The sequence below is a fragment of the Xiphophorus couchianus genome, chromosome 16 (assembly GCF_001444195.1).
Source record: "Xiphophorus couchianus chromosome 16, X_couchianus-1.0, whole genome shotgun sequence".
Classification (NCBI taxonomy): Eukaryota; Metazoa; Chordata; class Actinopteri; order Cyprinodontiformes; family Poeciliidae; genus Xiphophorus; species Xiphophorus couchianus.
In genome coordinates, this window is record NC_040243.1 from 4,577,444 (window position 1) to 4,589,079 (window position 11,636).

Sequence of the window (11,636 nt, forward strand, 5' to 3'; positions counted from 1 at the left end):
CAGCGTTGTCAGAGTAAAATGATTCATGGAGGAGAATGCATTTCAAAAGAACTGTTTGATATAAATGGATCATTTCCTTCAGCAAGACGATTTGGTTGTTTATTGCTGCAACGCTAGAAGAGTAATTAATGCAGACAAATCTTACCAAGTATTCCTGGTCTAGTTTCTAGTCTTAAAAGACAAAACTAATTTAAAAGTAACTTTTCACAAACGTACAGTACAGACCAAAAGTTTGGACACACCTTCTAATTCAATGGATTTTCTTTATTTTTATGACTATTTATAAGGCAAGAAATCCCACTTATGAATATGAGGTCACATGTCAATCTCATATAATTTTCTAAGACATAACTGCAAACTAAAGTAAACTTGTAGCTATTAATCAAGACTTCTTAAACAAGTATATACTGTATGTGCACGAAACAACAATGTATTTACTTCTGTTTGAAACTGCTGAGAACCAGAAACAACTTTTAACATCTGAGCATGACACCATACAGATTTGCCCCAAATTAGGTCCAGACAATAAACGTGTGGAAACCAGATGTGTAGAAACGGGTTTAATACCATCAGTGCTGGTCCAGAGAGGGAAAACAGAACCTCAACGCCTGGTCCTTCACGTTGTTTCAGGAGAAACTGTAGCATTCAACTGTGAACCCTCTGAGTCTCCTTAATGTCTTTAAGGATGGTTAGAACACACACACACACACACACACACACACACACACACACACACACACACACACACACACGCCCACACACACACACACACACACACACGTTGGCATTCGTGACTTGTATAGGGGTCTTCTTATATGTGCCAGTAACCACACGTGAAGGTGTTGATGCTCAGGTGGGGAGTTTTCCTTCTCCAGAGCTGAAGGTGGTGAGGTCTGGATGTTCTGATGTGTTGCCCCAGTTATTCATTATCTGAGTTTGTTGGCCTCCAACAAACTGTAAAAATTAATAAAACAAAGCTCCTATGATCTTGACTACATTTCATGTACACGCCCACACAGCAGAGTCCTACTTATACATCAGTATGTAATTGACCAGAATGACTCTGATCTGCTAAATAAAGCAGCATAACGTGACGTTGTTTGGTGACTATTCTGTCAGGCTAAAAAACACTTCAGTTGATAAAACTATGATTCTCTCGGCAATTAAAAGAAAATTCACGCAGTTTTAAAAACAGTAACAGGTCAATTTATATTTTTCAACTGGAAGAATGTCATCATAATAGCAGCTCACACATCTGGACTCGCTCCAGGCATAGAGGGACGGTGGAGAAATTTTATTAAAACGGTCCTCAACTTTAATCTTGACTGAAAAAACAGCTGCCGTCTGTTGTGCCCTCCATTAAAAAAATAGCCGAGGTGAAGTTTAAGTAGTGAAGCATCCACACTAACTTGTTTTGGGAGCTGTAGGACTCGAGATAATGCCTTCAAACTGTAAAATCGGCCAGCATTCAGCTAACGTTTAGCTAGCTTAGCATGACTTCAGTACTAAGGGAAAGGTTCACCGGTACATCACTATCAGTACTTTCCAGATTTAAATTGCTGTGTAAACATTTTCGATACACCTCAAGATTCAAATCAACTAAAACATTTCTTACCTTTGGTTCAGGAAAAAAAAGCCAATTCTTCAAGTCCACTTTATCCATAAAAAAAGAGAAAGAAAGCGCTCAACTATCCGCTTTTTAAAACACATTTTTGAACTGTCCACAACTGTCCAACGGCGCAAAATGAAGAATCTTCTAGAGTGGGGGGTTTGGCTTGAAAACAAGTCGCGAGATTTTCGAAATAACACAAAATATACAGTATATATACAGGGGTTGGAGAGGTGTTTCAGTTTCATTGTCCAACCCTTGTATATACATATCTGCTCAGACTTGGAGCCAAATTCGGGTACAGCACTTTGGACTTTTAACAAGCATTTTTACTCATAATCTGTAATTAAATCAGGTTGTTGTCACAAAAGCACAGATGAGCAAATAAACAAATAAACAGCGAGAGTTTTTCTTCCCGGATCTGTTTTCTCGTCTCTCTAGGGAAATTCTTGGAATGTTTTCTGATGATCCAGATTCATTTCCTTCAGGTGTTGGTCTGATTTTTCCCTCCTACCTTTGTTCTTCTTTGATGTGTCTCTGCATTTTCTTCTTTCGTTGCCATATTGTAGGCAATTTCTGCCAACGGTTGGATTTTTTCCCCAAATCTTCCTCTGGAAACTCTATTATTTTGACTTCTATGCTCTCCCAGTTCTTATTTTGACACTTCCTGCTGCTCTTTAATCGGGTCTGTTGAATAAACTGTAGAAATACCTTTTTGTTTTTGTATTTCTAGTGAATTTGGATCGGTTTCCCTCTGCCTTATATGCACTAAGGTTATCTCTAATCACACTTGGCTTTTCCTTGTTAGTAGTTGAGATTAAGGTGTAAAATTTAAGATTTTAAATATGTAAATGAATGAAAAATAATCAAGAGAAGCGGAGGATAAAATACCAGACTTCCACTCAAAAAACAGACGATAGCAAAGCTGTTGGGTGCAGCAGATATGACTTATTTACCTCTCATAGATTTATGTCTAAAGTTTTTGTTTTGAGTTTGTTCCTAATTGGAAACATTGAAAAAGGGTTACGCAATTCTGGAGAAATGATCTTAATTTATATTTTGGTTAAAAAAATATCAAAAGTTATATAAACTTCTCAATGATTATTGAAAAAATATTTAACTTTTTTTTAACCCACTAAGCTGATTGAGGACAAATTTAAGGTCATTGATGAATTATTACAGGACTCTGTTTTCTTTACCCATGATGAACTTTGTTGCTTGTTTCTCTGGTATTTTTTATGATTATCTTTGATTATCTTTATGATTTATCTTTGTGGTGATGAACTCTGAGTCACTCTTTGCCATAACCCTAATCTGTAACTTCTCCACTGATCATCAAACAAATGTATGAATGATGATTTACAATTTAACTCTCTTTGTGTTTTCTTGCCATCATTTCTACGGAGGAGAATTAGGGCCACTGAAAAAACTGACTTTTTTTACCTTTTCCCTCAAAATTAAGACTTTTTTTTTCTCAGAATTTGTAATTTTTTTTAGAATTTTGTAAAAAAATTTCTTAGAATTTTAAGTTTTTTTTAGAATTAAAAAAATGTTCTTAGAATTTTTAGTTTTTTAAATTTTTACTTTTTGCTTAAAAATGTTTCTTTTTTTTCTTAGAATTTTTCTCTTTTTTTTAGAATTTGTAATTTTTTCCTTAGAATTGTTACTTTTTAATAATTTTTGAATTTTTTTCTTAAAATGTTTCCTTTTTTTTTTTTTTTGAATTTATATATATTTTTAGAGTTTGGACTTCTTTCTCAGAATTCTGACTTTTGACCATTTCTCTCCTTTTCAGTGGCCCTAATCCTCTTCCATATAATTGCAGGCCCAGCTGTTGGTTTACTAAATTGCCCATTAATGAGTCTCTCACACCAAATGACTGAACACATCATTTCAACCTGATGGTCAAAGATTTCATGATTGTCTAATTCTGAAAAATGTTATGTAATAAAACAAACCAACATTTTATCAGCCTTGCTTTCAGAGAAAACACGTTTTAAGTTTCCCTGAAAGGTTATTTCAGGTCCCAATCTCAACAGGAAACTGCCTCGTTTTTAGATTTATAGGATCAGCCTCTTTGTTGCTGACGTTTAGCGTTATATTATCTTCACACTTCATTGATTTGCCAATCAGGAAGCACTCCTTCCCTTTCTGTTGAAATTATGAGGTGCTAATTGAGCCCAACTAGGAACCAAAAACTGATTCTGAAGCACTCCACCTTCATTAACTTCCTACTTTATCCTTTAATTTTCGCTACAAGTGGAGCTGTTACAAAATGCAATTGTAATGAAATACTGTTTATTTTTACTACATAATGTGCATGACCACCTCTTCTTCTTTCCTCCCGTTTGCACTCTCTGGATTCCCATGACAACTGAGCCGTTTGAATACAGTTGTTCAGAGGGAGTCCTATGATGATCACACATCTTCTCCATCTCACAGAGTTGTTATGTCTGCTTTCCTGCTGCCGCTTTGCTCTTGATGTTTCTCATGAAAGGGTTGGGGAAAAAACAGACTCTTAGCTTTATTCTGGTTAAGTGTCATCTGGGTCTACTTAGAAAGCTGCGAGGCTGTTAGCATTGCTGACAGCATTGTCATGTTTTCCCAAATTGATTCACTGTGTGATTACTCGGCATTCGTTGTTCCCTATCAGAGACAAGATGCAAGAAATAGAGTAAAATTAGATCTTATAGATGCAAAAAAAAAAAATTGCTTGCACAAGTGGAAACATGGTGTGAAAATTCTTGTTTATACCCTCACTTACTCCTATAGACTAATTAATTGCCAGGAAGTGTTGAGTAATTTAAATTGCAAATCAGCTTCCCCCTCTTTTGTGATTAATTTTTCATTGTTCCACCGAGGGAACAAGCCAACAGTGTATTTTATCCGATACAAATTGTACTAAAGAAGACGGTTTTTGTGCGAACTGAGGAAGATCAGGTGCAGTCGTTATCTTGTAACATTAATTAAGATTTCTCTCGGTTTGGCACCACCTTTTCTGTCAACGATCCGCTCACCATGACAGAGGTCTCTCCCATTTTCCGTCTCTCCTCTTCTGTTTTTGGCTCCGTCTCTTTCAGCTCTGGATTCGGTTTCTGCCAAGTTTTTCCAGGTCCTGAACTTCTGTTTCAATCAGAGACTAATTAAGCTTAGGGACGGAAAAGGGTTTTTCTTTTCCAGCTGGATTTATTTTCTGAGTGAGAAAAGCTGAACCTGTAACCTTGTGATGACTTACCATGAAGTTTGTGTCGACAAAAATGAAACAATTCGTTACCCTGAAATCAAACCGACAGATTGTAATTTACTTTTTATGTTGAAGACTTTTAATCCCATGAGACGGGAGGGAATAAAAAATAATGAGCTGATTTGACGTGATCAGTAAGTATTGTACATTTTCAGAAAGTGTTTATTATTAAGGAACATAAAACTGACCTTTCCTGGTCAGAGCTGCTGTTTGAAAGTGCTGGTTGACCTTCAGAGCAAACTGCCAGCTTGAGATGAAAGTTTTAAGTCCTGTCTGAATGGACTCTGACGGCTGGAACATTTCTCTGCTCCACTCAAAGGAAAACAAAGAAGAAACCAAAGGAAAGCTTCCCTCAGTGAAACACTGCACTCTGTGCTGCTGTGCCACAAAAAGCAACTGGATTCTGAGTCGGTTTAAGGCTAACCGTTCACTTTGGGATCGACACACGAGGAGTTTGTGCTGTTGTACTGTTTTGGAGTGACAGGGTGACATGTTGTTGATCCAAGTACTGGAGAAAGTGGGGCATTTATTATAATTGATCTCCCAGCAGTATGACTTTATAGCAAAAAACATCAACAGTTTTACCAATGAAAGGACATAGTTGTAGTTTGTATGGTTTTAATGATGGAGCGTTATGCAAAATTTCACATTTTTATACTTCCATTTGGTCTCGACTGCTTCTGAAACAAAAACAAGCTTTTTTCTAAAAAAGAGAAAACGTTCATGTTTTCGGTTGTTTGGAAAATGAGCCATTTCAAAAACCTCCAGAATGTAACATTACAATTCAGGCACTGCCTGTTACCTAGCAACCCCAGCAGAATTCTGCCTGTTACCTAGCAACCCAAGCGGGGCTCCAGAATGTTTGTTCAGCTGGTTTTATGCGGCGTTCACATCAAGCGTGTTTTGAGAAAATGGCATTATAACATAATGTAAAAATCACAACGCTGATTTTACATAATGCTGCCATTTTAAAATATTAACAGGACAAATGTGAAATTCAATTTTATTCACAACCAAACTTGATGTAATCAAAATATTACCACTAATTTTGAAAAACAGTCTAAACCAGAAGCTGTATAATGGTGCGTACACTCCAAACGCGGTTCTGGTGTCAGGCGCGTCTGGTTTACATTCAAGGTCTATGTGTCTACATTGAGTCACGTTAAATAAATGTTAAATAAACATATTTATTTAGAGAAAATATGCAGGAGACGGAGGAAGAGTTTGAGAGACACGTGTCACGTGACACGAGTCTAATCTCAACGTCCGCCTGGAGCGATTTTGACTCATCTGAAGCAAAATGCCAAGCGTCTGACTTAAAAATGAACATGCGTCAAACTTGAGGCGTCGGACGGGTTTTTGACACTCAAAACGTGTTTGGTGTGAACGCACCATTACTGCTGTATACGCTGTACAGTGGCTGCTGGAAAAGACAAGAGTTTTGTTGTTGACTTGCCATTCAGAAACCACTTGCTGCATTCTTGTTGTTTGTGCAGGAGACTCCACTTCTGCTTGTTAAAGTTATAAAAGCAGAGGTGCAGCCATTTTCACGTGCGAGCGTAAACGTTGAATTGGGGGGCGTGGCCAGCAGCAGATTATTTGGATTTAAAGTGACAAGACACCCTAAAACAACTCATTATCTAAGAATTATTTTATGCAAATAAATGTAATGAACAGAGTTTTTTTGTAACTCTCTGTTTAAACAATAATAGGCCACCTTTAACCGAACATTGTGACGTTCTCCTAAAGTTGTGGGGGTGTGAATACTTTTGCGAGACAGTGTAAGCTAAGGACAGCGATTTTTATTTAAAATGTCATGAAAGGGGAAATCTGTTAGAGGAGTTACAAAAACAAGAGCTCTCCAGAACGGCGCACTTGTTTCCAAGTTCTGAAGGAAGCGATAGAATCGGCTAGTAAAGCTCTGCCAGGAGTCCAGACGAACGGTCAGCTGCTGAGATGTGTTGCAGCTAAAATGGCTTCAGTATTTGACAAGGGATAAAAAAGAGTTGGAATATAAAGAAAATCTCTCTTTTTGAGCTGCATCAATTTTGCATCAAAGAGAGAAAAAACCCAACAATTTGCTGGAGGAGGATAGTAGATGTGGATGTGGTACTGAAAGCTTTTATTTGTTTTCCTCAGTATGAAACAGATTTTACTACTTGGAAACCATGACAAGACGGCAAACATTATCTTCAGTGTGGCAACTGTTTCTCTTATGAATTCAAGCCGACTGTCAGTATAAATAACTTGAGTGACTCACAGGGGAAACTATTTAAAGTTGCCCTCCTAATTGCGAAATGTTTCTGTTTATTCTGCCTTATTGTTTAGCTTTTTACGATTTGTTCGTTTTTGGTGGCTTGTGCTGTGCATCTGTATTTATCACTTTCTCAAACGTCAGTTTCCTCTGAAGAGCCAAGACAGATAAAGTATGTCACTGCCGATGCGTTTTCATCTCCGCCATGTCTTTGCAAAGTTGTTTCTGTTGTTGTCACTTGGACGATATCCTTTCTTCTTCCCCGTCGTTTGTTGTCAGTGTTTATTGAGATGAAAGGCAGTTTTGATGTGCGGTTTTGAAGTCCAGGCTGACCAACGCCGCTTATAGAATATATAAATAAAAAAGTTTTTTCTTGTCTTTTGTGTCCAGATCAAAGTGGCGTCAATCATAAGGAAATGTAAGAGGTCATCAACAGTTTCACTTTTAGCTCGAATGGTTGGTGATATATTCTTATTGTAGCTGATAAGTGTTGAATAATGTGAGTTTGAGTGATTTCCAGGGAAGAAAAAATAATCTGTCGTCGTTTGAAATTGGGATATTAAGGTTCACAGCAAAAAGTCAAAACCTTACCAAGTATTTTTGTCAAGTTTCCAGTGGGAATATCTTAGAAAACCTGACAAAAAAAGACAAAACTACCTTAAAAGTAACTTTTCACCAAGATACAGGACAAGGGCGGCAAACTTGTTTTCATTCTGTTCTTAAGGCTCTTAAAGGGCCGGTCATGCTTAAATGTATCAATAAACCCAATAAACAAATGGTTATAACCGTCTCTGCATTTGATAAGTTCTTCTTACAATTAAATTATATATAACAGTTTTTCACGTCAATCAATCCCTTCAGGATTTAGCTATTTTTTTTAAATATAATTTTTCGTTATAAATTGTTAATTTAGGAATATTTGCAATATTTGCACTCATAACACGATGCGACTTTTTATTACTCCCAAATAATCTATCACAGACTAGAACTTGACATCAAGTAAGGCAGAAGTGTAGAAGTAAAATATGCTGCCACCTGCAGGTGGGAGTTTGCATCACTTCAATCCAATGTTTTTGACCATTTTTCTGGACATTTTTCAATAAGCTTACAGTTATGAATTAGCACAAAAAACTTGATTTGTTGATCACAGTAAAGCTGAATAATAGATAAAAACACTTTGATTTGATTAATAAAACAATATTTAAGCACACAACTGTTGTCTTGAAGGTTATATTTGTGTACTGTAGTTTTACAAACATTACCATAACTCTGCGATACTTTGCACTATCTGAAAAATTCCTACTGTTTTGGAAAGGGGAGACGTTGCGCTTTCCACCCAGTATCGGGTTATTACGGTAATTTCACCCACGCCATAGCAGGAAGCATGTTTTTCTTCGTTTAATCTGATGAAACACTCTTAATTGATGGTAAATTGCGAAAATGACTTGGTAGATATTGAAAGTTCCAGTTGTTATGGATAAATGGACAAAAATATTTACTCACAGAACATTTAAAAAACTTCCTAGAGTTAAAATAAGCCAAAAATATCCAGGTGGAGATTTGAAACTTACACAATAAGAGTACTGTTTGGGTAAAACATTTATTAATATCAGAGTTTTTGAACTGAGTCACAACTTATAAAGAGAAACATTTCTGTCAAACTTCACACTTCCGCAAAACTAACATTTGTGATGGAGACTGACTGCAAAACAGCTGAAGAAATGACTGAATTATGTCCACACTATTTCGTCAAATTCTGCCTGAAAATGAAGTGATCATTTGGTCTAGATGTTAAATATTTGACAATTAAGCTTTGTCCTCTATACAGAACAAAAACTGCAATTGGGAGTAAAGGCAAGAATATGTGCAGTTTATATTTAAAAACAATTAATAAAAGTCTTTTGCTCCCAGACGGTTCATACAGGAAAAACATCTGTATTTGCTCAGTTTGTTCAAGCCTTTTCTTTTAACTTCTGGCACTCGTTTGGTTTGACGTATCTAAAACTTAGCGTAGCAGAATATTTTGAACGTTGTGTTTTTCTTGGCAGAACCCCTGGGGCTTCAGCTAATAAACATGATGTAATTTCATAAAGTAAAAGCTGAACATTTAGTTTAAATAGCTACCACAAATTAAAGCCTCCATATGCTTAACATTTTAATTAACAGTCCATATGGTCAGCTGAGCGTTTCATGATTCTTATGTCTGGCTGAGCAGCAGAATATGTGTCACTATGGAAAGCTAGAATTATAATTATTTTTTTAAATAAAATGTGTTTTAATTGAAATAAAACCATTTCAACTCAGCTGATGTATTAATACACTGAAATAAATATATATGCATAATTACATTTTCTGTCTGAGGCATTGTTTCCTCTGTTTAAAACATAATATTTCTGTCTGAGAGAACAGGAACATAATTTGAACACAAAGAGAGAAATTTACAGACAGTAGGTATTAAAGTCCCTCCAAAATGATGGGGCATAATACTTTATGCTAAGTATTTTAATTCAAATTATAAAGCAAACGCCTGCTAAAGAGCAAACACCTGTGGATTTCAACAACTCACAATTTAAGAGACAACAATGTTTTCAACTGACAATCTCACACAAAAAAGAAACATTTCACAAAACAAAGATGGCTTCCATCTCACATTATGTCCAAATTTCTTGTACTTTTTATAATAATTGTGTTCTAGTTTCCTTTGATCTGTATTTACTGTCTGTACTGATTGTATTTATTGTATTTCTTGACAAAATTTGTGTCATTAAGTCATTTTGACCTAGTTTTGTTTGTTTTTAGCTAGACAAATTACTCATAGTCCATGTAGAAGAGATAAAAAATTACCTTTTGACAAATTCTGCGCGTTTGCAAAAATGTAAACGGGGATGTATTGTTCAAAATTCACAGTCTTCATGTTTTTGTACTTCCACTTGGGGTTCGACTTTTTCTAAAAAATAGTCAAAGTGCTTAAAAACATCACCCAACAAATTGTTGGCATCAGCTTAATGTTTATTGGTGTCTGGAAAAGTGACTTCAGGAATGTAACCTCACAAATTAGCAGGCACTGCCCGCAACCTAGCAACCCAAGCGGAATTCCGCCCGTCACCTAGCAACCCAAGTGGAATTCCGCCCGTCACCTAGCAACCCAAGCAGAGTTCCACCACATTTGGTCGGCTGGTTTTACTTTTGTATGCACTGTACAAATGCTGCTGTAAAAAATAAGTTTTTTTTTTGTTGACTTAGCATCCAGAAACCACCTGCTACTCAAATTTCAAAACACACATCAACGTTAGCTGCTAACCACTTCTTCTTCATGACTCAATCAGTGTTAAATAGTTAACATTCGTTTAAGTCGCATGTGCCTAACTTAAGGGCCGTGGGCCAAATCTGGCCCGCATTGCTTTTTATGTGGCCCTCTAGATTCTAGACTAAACACTAAATGTGCTTAAATATCATGTTATCAGTCAAATCAATACAGTTTGTATCTGTTTACTACTAAATTATATCAGTCAGTCCCTCCAGTTTCTTGAGAATTATTGTGGAAATTCACGCAAAATCAACAAATCCCCGCACTTTTTTCTTTATTGTACTAAACAGCTGCCTCAGCTTTAATTGATGTCAGATTATAGTCCATGATCTACATAAAAAGTCACATTTACAATCAAAAATAAGCACCAATATTTCAAAATTAGTACCACAAACAGCTTGATTTTTATTACCAAAAAAATCATACAAAGTATCACAAAATCCTGGAGGAACTGAAAAGATGTTCAGTAATGCCTAATTTTAAGAATTAATTGATATTTTAACAGTTTGTGAACAGGTTTTATCAATACATTCTGGAACAACCGGCCCTTTAAGAGCATTCAGGATCTTTATTTGGCCCAAAACAAAAATGAGTTTGACACCGCTGGTCGCTGCGACTGAAGGCTGTGAAAATCCAAGATGCCTCATTTGAGCGTCTTGGTGAAATGAAGGAATGCTTTAGTACAGGGGAATCTTAAGTCAGTCTCCAGGGTTCGGTATGCTGCATGTTTTAGTAGTCACTGCTTCCTCTGCATGTCAATGTTCTGCAGAGCCCGGCTAACGAGCCATCATTTGATCCAGGTGTGTGGAACCAGGCAGAGGCCTAAAACAAGCAGGATGCCCGTCCTGGAGGCCCGACCTTGGTCCAGGCACTCACCCGCATCGTTTATCTTTCAGCTTGGAGATTCTAACAGCAAGAAAATATTTCACTTCTTCTCACTTTGCATCGGTTGGAATTGGCTAACTATCCAAGCTAGCTAATCAGCTCTGCAGGTAGCCACACTTTGTATTTAAATTTTTCACTTTTATAACATTTATTAGCGTATGTGTGATTTTTTTCAGCTGCCATGCTTTTTCATAAAGCGGCTGGCGGTACTGCAAAAAATCAAAAACTTACCAAATATTATTAGTCTAGGTTTTTGTGCAGATATCTTGGTACTTGAAATAAGACACAATTAATGTACAAATAATAATCAGCAAGAAGTATAAGCTTGTTTTAAGTC

At 36.5% G+C, this 11,636-nt stretch overlaps 1 long non-coding RNA gene across 1 annotated transcript; it reads left to right on the plus strand.

Annotated features, from left to right (window-relative positions):
- The first annotated feature begins 1,551 nt into the window (after positions 1-1,551).
- Positions 1,552-10,252, plus strand: LOC114160232 (uncharacterized). Its single transcript, XR_003598740.1, has 3 exons — positions 1,552-1,563; positions 6,533-6,539; positions 10,145-10,252. It is a non-coding gene; the product is annotated as an uncharacterized LOC114160232 (long non-coding RNA).
- Positions 10,253-11,636: the final 1,384 nt, after the last annotated feature.